This window comes from Lolium rigidum, chromosome 7 (genome assembly GCF_022539505.1).
Source record: "Lolium rigidum isolate FL_2022 chromosome 7, APGP_CSIRO_Lrig_0.1, whole genome shotgun sequence".
In the NCBI taxonomy this organism is placed as follows: Eukaryota; Viridiplantae; Streptophyta; class Magnoliopsida; order Poales; family Poaceae; genus Lolium; species Lolium rigidum.
Window position 1 is genome coordinate 316,947,246 of NC_061514.1, and position 7,009 is coordinate 316,954,254.

Consider the following 7,009-nt stretch of genomic DNA (forward strand, 5'->3'; position numbering starts at 1 on the left):
TCAGCCTAATTTTAGCCATCTATGTAAACCGCCTCCACAATCCCAGGCATAAACAGCGCCATCAGTCTGCCCAATTTTACTCCCAAATATGCGAAACTTTGACGGGCTGTGTACTCCTTCCATTTCCATCCTAACAGTTTGGTTTGGCGCCACCTTGACATAACTAATCACCGATTTTTCTGCCCCTCATATGCATATATCAATCGAACCCATCATGCTCATTCCGTCATCTAGGAAGAAAGGTGTTCGCGTTTGAATCTATCAATCCATCTAGCTAGCATGCCTACGTGACAGACAGTTTATGCAAACGAGTAATGGAACTAGCTAGCTATAATGCAACATGCCTGCGTCTGCGTGATATGCAAACGAGTGATGCAACTAGCTAGCTAGGCCGCTAAAAATTGACGTTTCTCATCTAAATATAGTCGAATTATCTAGCTGCCTTGCCCACATGTATATACGTATGTATACGTAGCCATCTCCAAATTGAATAATCAGGCTTAATTGGTGCCTCGGTCTTGATGAAAAACGGATTCACCGTTTTGCAGGTTTTAGCATAGTTCATTTTTATGCACGAAAATGAATATGGAGATTTTATTTATGAAAGAAATGAACTACTCCCACTAGCCGGTTTGAAAGGTTTCCACTGGTTTCCGTTTTGCACACCCCTAGCAACCTCCTACGATCAACATGACGGAGGCCGGAGACAACGCAGCTATGTGCAATGTGTGGGTATGATGCGGCATGTTGATGGAAACTCCATCAACAGACGGCAACACTTACCAATGGTGACCCCTTAGGGAGCCCGCATGTTACACAATGCATGGCTAATATCCAGAACGATGCAATTACGTTGACATCCATAGTGCTGAGGCGGGCGGTGCTCCAACCAATAAATCGAGGAACGCGGAGTTGATGGTATGCGACAAAGTATATATATGAGCATGAGTGCAACATGGAGACTCCTACCACCTATGCTTGTATAAATATAAGCACATTCGTCATGGAAATGAGGTCAAACCATTACACCAAATCACCGTCTTGGACTCCATATATAGCCATGTGCTCTAGATCCAATTTGTAAACCTCATCGGGTGCATCTATAAGACCGTCAAGTTCAACTTAAGTCATGTACATTCTTGTGATCGTACAATAATAAAGTCTTACGGAAAACTCTTCATCATTATCGTCGTGTCTTTGATCCAAATATGTAGATCCGAGCCCCTTGCCGAACAAATAAACTCATCTCCGACCTCTAGAGTTAGATTTTGACTTCGGATAGTGCAAACAATTTTAATCAAATATATAGTGTAATATTAATTACGGATTATAATTATGTGTGGTAAATGAAATATTAGAGGACATATATTTTTGAATAATATATTTTAGTTAAATTTTGTATTAACGTGTGACACGTATAAAAATTAACATAATCTTATTATTATAAGAACCAAACAATCATTTGTGATAGCCGGGTGGGGGTCGTCCATGTTGGAAGTTCCCTCGCGATCAATTCCGCTACTATTCTACAAGCATCATGGCTACAGAAAACCTAGACATTCTTGGCCTTTGTCGTTGCGCCAATCATGCTTGTACCATTTATAATTACCATTATCATTCAGCCTGACCCATATGACTATCTTCTTGCCGCCGACAATTCTTTTCCACTCACCAGCCCCAAACACCTTAAACGCCACCACCCGACACATTGAATGCTAGGTGATCTTGGACCCCCAACATGAAATAAGGGTGTGTGAAGACACATAGAATGCTAGGTGATCTTCGACCACCAGCATGAAATAAGGGTGTGTGACGACACATGGAATGCGAGGTGATCTCGGACGGGCGCAGATGGTTCTATCAGTTTCTGCTGGGCATCGACATCTACGACACTGTCGACTACGTCTTTGGCAACATCATCGTCGTCTTCCTGAACTGCACCCTCCACAACCAGCTCCAGATGGCTAACCATAGCAACATTGTGACGCTGCAGGGACGCACCGACCGATCCAGAACACGGGCACCGCCATGCAGGGCTGCTCCCACGGTAGCCACGTTGGATCTCACCGGCAACACGACCTTTGGCATGACCAACTACCTAGGTGGGTCGTGGAAGCTATACTCGCACATAGTGATCATCGGTCCTGACCATTGCCAACTCCTACAGTGAGGATGATGAAGCTGGAGGCACATGACATAGGTTGTTTGCCTAGTAGATATAGCGCTAGTGTGTTATGTGTGGGCGTGTTGCGGCTAGTTGATAGCACCTCTATCAAGAAGTGGCAACACGTATCTATGGTGACCCCTTAGGGAAGTCGCATGCTAGAAAATGTAGGGCTAGCAAAATAATCTAATGATCCTCAGAACGATGAGATCATGGAGAGATCCATATATAGTGGTGTGGCAGGTGGTGATCCATAGTATTACCAGATTTTATTAGCACTAGATCGTGATCGAGGTGTCTATTTGAGAAGGTAGTAGATCCGTAGCAAAGTTCGATCAGCATGACTACTCTATTTGGTCTCTCTATGCGCTTAGATTCTTGTGGTACATACGTAAGTCCACTACTACTACCCATACAAGTAACAAGCTAGCTAGATTAACTAAGTCAGCTAGGTATGCTTAGCAAGGTCGTAGGAAAAATGCAATGAAATGAGTACACGTGTTTGAAGTGTGTAGCAGCACGTGTGTAGTAGCAATACCACCATTGCACTTGACCTTGGTACATTTGCGTATCAAATGCAATAAACTGGTGCATTCACTGGGGAAGTTGTTGGTACACAAATCTAGTTAAGAGCATCTCTAACAGATCCCGTAAATCCCACCAGAACTGAACTTTTCCGCCGGATTTACGAGTTCGGACCGAAACTGGCGCCGATCGGTGACCGAAAAAGTGGGCCGACCCGAATATGGAGTTCGGGGGCCCGAGAAACTCCCCGCACGGCCCCTATTAAAAGGGATTGCGGTGGGGAGTTCGGTTCGCAAACCCTACTCCCCTTCGTCGTCCCCTCTCCCTCTGCCGCCGCCAGTCCCCCGCTCCGACTAGAAATCCACGCGCAGCCAGCCACCAATCCTCCACCCGCCGTCGCGCGATGGCCTCCCGTGGAGGTGCCGGCAGCCGAGCCGCGGGATTTGGCATCCGCCCGTCTTCCGCAGCGAGGCGGAGCAACGGAAGTGGAACCGCAGCGAGGGCGCGCGCAAGAAGAGCGCTCGCCGGTGGACCAACTGGGGGCTCACGCCCCGAGGGAAGCTCAACCGCTACGGCAACCAGGCCGAGAGCTCCTCCTTTGGCAGTCGAGCCGCGCACTGTGGCTGCCCGTGGCGGCGAGCTTCGAGGAGGACGACCTCGCCCCCGCTCGTTCTCCAACCTTCTCCGCCGGGGACTACGTCCACGGCAGCGACGAGGAGGAGGCGGTGATGGCGCAGACGTTCGCCATAAGCGAGGCGGAGGCAAGGGCCCGCTTCCGCCGGGAGGAGGCCGACGCCGTCCGCCAGGTACGGGAGTACGAGCCAGCCCAGGCAGCCCGCCGGGAGGCTCACGTCCGCAAGGTCAAGCTCGAAATAGTCGAGCTTGATAAGGAGGACGCGTGAAGACTTCACGCTGCCGACGATCTCCACCAGCATTGGCACCGCCGCGCGCGCCATAGCTAGTAGGCCGCATTTTGCTCAGTAGCTAAGTTAGGTGTCAATTCCCCGCACTATGTAAGTATCGATGCGCAATCGGAGCATCTATTTCATCTATGAACTATGATCATCGCCTAAAATTACCCGTGCCAATTTGAATTCCTATTTTCAGTTTCATTTTACGGGTTATATTCTACGCTACTGCGGTTGCGTTTTCGGTGAACTGACTCGCGTTTTTCGGTTTGCGTTTTTTTGGGCTCTACTACAAATGCTCTAACATCGTAGAAGCACTTGACCTCCGTCTCCAACTAGCATGACAGGGTGGCGTCATGGGCCTGTCAAGCTCGTTGACAATGTGGCTACCACAACCTCACCCATAAAATAGACACATGCCTAATGAATGTTTGATTTTTTATGATTGGAAAAATATATGAATTAAAATTTGAGTAAATAGAAATATTCCTCTTATCCATAATACTTGCTATTGAAACGAGTAAATGGGATGGGAGAGAGGGAGGGAGGGATTGGGGACATGCACGGGAATAGGTAACTCTAGATCTTAATTGATTTGCATTGGTGTAATTGATTTGCTTTAATTCATTTGATCCAATCACGGGAATGGATCTCGCTTTCTATCAGCTAAGATTGATCGCATGGCATAATCTATGCATGTGTCCTCCTTCTTAGCTAGCTAAGTGGAGGTAACTGATTTTACTTCGAGTCGTGAATACATTACTGTCTTCACATGTGTACTTCTTCCGTCTCATGAATATGGTCTGAAATTTAGCAAAATTTAGATGTATTTAAATACTATTTAGTGTTTAGATACATTTAAATTTTGACAAATCTCACACAAGCCTTCTAGGATGGAGAGAGTACTACGTACATAGACACCTTTTACATTGACATTATTGAGCATAACGACTATATTACTCTGTGATCACGATCACCAGCTATCAACGCAAACAATTACTTTGTTATATAGTTTGCTTAATTAACATGAGACTACCATTGTCCCTTGAGTTGTTAGCATAGAACCACCACATTTCAAGCAAAATATTGATATTGGTACCACTTTACGCCGAGAGCAAAATACTACCACATTTTGCCCAAGTTTTCGCAATACACACTAAATTGGTATTGAACACGAATTGGCAGCCATCCTGACATGGGAGGCCCACGTGAAAGGCTGATGTGGCAATATTGATAAGCCAACCCATATTAAAAAAATAAAAAATCCCATTAAAAAAAGAAACAAAGGGGGTCTTCATTGCCTGGGAGCATGAGGCGCAGGGCGATGGGCGCAGGGCGACCCCTGCCACCACCGCGACGTCTCCCTGCCACACTGGTGGCATTCTGAACAGGGGGAGGCTCCATGTTCTTCCTCCGCCCACGGACAGGATCGCGCTGCGCCACGAGATGTGTCGTTGGATCCAGTAGCTGCCGCCAGCGATGTGGCACGAGGAGGCGTACCAGCGCGAGGATTACTGGCGCGCCTTCGTTTCCTGGGAGCATGAGGCACGGTGGATGATCCGCGGTAAACGGGATTTCATGCCCGGCGACTCCGCGCTCGACAGCGAAGATGAGATCAGCTACAACGACAAGGAGGGAGAGGTGGAGGAGGAGTACGTGCCTCCCTCAGTCACTTTAAAGTTGGAGGCGGTCGTACCCGATGACTAGACGAGGAGGCAGCCACGGCCGCCACCCTGGCCGCGTCGAAGGCCGACGAGGAGTCGAAGTGGTCCTAGCTAAGGATGGAGGTTGTAGGGGAGGAACTTGACGAGGTAAATATGCAAACCGGTGATTATACCATTTGATTAAAACTTGTAATTCGCATTTTCAGTTTCTTTTGACTAAAATTTAGGTTCCCACAATGAAAAGATCAGCATATTATGGAATTTCCATCACGAAAGACTCGCTCATAAGTCCTCTGTATGTCCTCCTAGGCGACACCGGGCCGTCTGGAACCCTAGCAGCTAGATGCCCCTAGTCGATTCCATTCTTCATCGCCGCCGCCAAGGCCCTACATCTTTGGTGTGATTGGCGTTGATCTTGACAATATTGATATATATATGGTCAAATGCAGTTGTCGTTGCTGAGTCAGCCTAGCTCGTTGTGATCCATGCCACCACATGCCTAGGCTCTAGATCTCATATGCTTAGGAGGAGAAAATCACCAGGTAAGAGACGCACTAAGGGGAGTATCAATTTTTACTAAAAAAAATTAATATGTATTTTTAGCTTATTTTTGACTAAAATCTAGGTTCCCACGAGGCTTTGTATGAAGATCTCATTTATTACACCGCTTTTGTAGGCTTCGCAATGTCTACCCTTATATTTTCGACAAAATTAAGTGGTGATTTTCTGTGTCTTCCTTAATTTTTCTTTATGTTTTTATGGGCCATAGGAACATGAAAAGCCACAGATTAATTTGTAGAATTTATCCTAGAAAGAGGCTTTGTCATGCTTTATAAGTAAAGCCACATCGGCCGAACGGATACAAGGTGATGGGAAGACCTACTTACAAAGCAGATCAAAGTAAACAAGAAAAACGAGGAAGACCAAAAAAAAAAAAAAAAAAAAAAAAGCCACCGGGGACAACGATCCGAGGCCGCGATGAACCGGGGCTCCACGATGACGCCCAGAAGAGGGTATTGAGATTTTACCCGAGAAAAACTGCATGCCGCGCGCTCAACGTCTTCCATTGACTGGTCTTTCCCAAGAAGCTGTTTTTAGTTATTTGATTTCTTGGTTTTACAGGTAGTAGAAAGGAGCATGCATATATGCATGAGTTTAGTGAAATACTAGCTAAAAAGGCAAGGGAAGTAGCGAAGGTTTGTGGTGTGCGATGGATGTAGATTACCATGCATCCAGTTTTGATGACAAGTAATAACTTGATAATCGTGTGCTAATTGATGGTGAATTTGGTGGGTTGGTACGAGAACAAGCACGTACGCAGCAGGTACAGCTAGGTAGCTTGAACACGTACTTGGGCAGATCGAAGAAGAAAGCAGGCAGCTGGAATCGCGGCAGGATATACTGTATGATGGATGGATTCGCATGTGGTTGGGCCCGCGTGAGTGATCCATCCAGTTAACAAGATGGATATAACAAGTGGATTTGGGCATCCAGTTAACAAGATGGATATAACAAGTGGATTTGGGAGTAGTCTTCCTCCTTGTTGTGACAGCGCATACGTACATCGCAGCAGCAGCATCCCAGGCGCGCGCATGCCAAAACACGAAAGGGAACGACCCAACGCATCGCAGCCAGCAGCGAGGGAGTCGAAAACGCGCGCGACGGATTGGTTGACCGGTCAGCCCAGCGCCACCCATGACGCACGTACGCGTCGGAGACCACCGCCGACCGTGACGCTCTACCTCGCG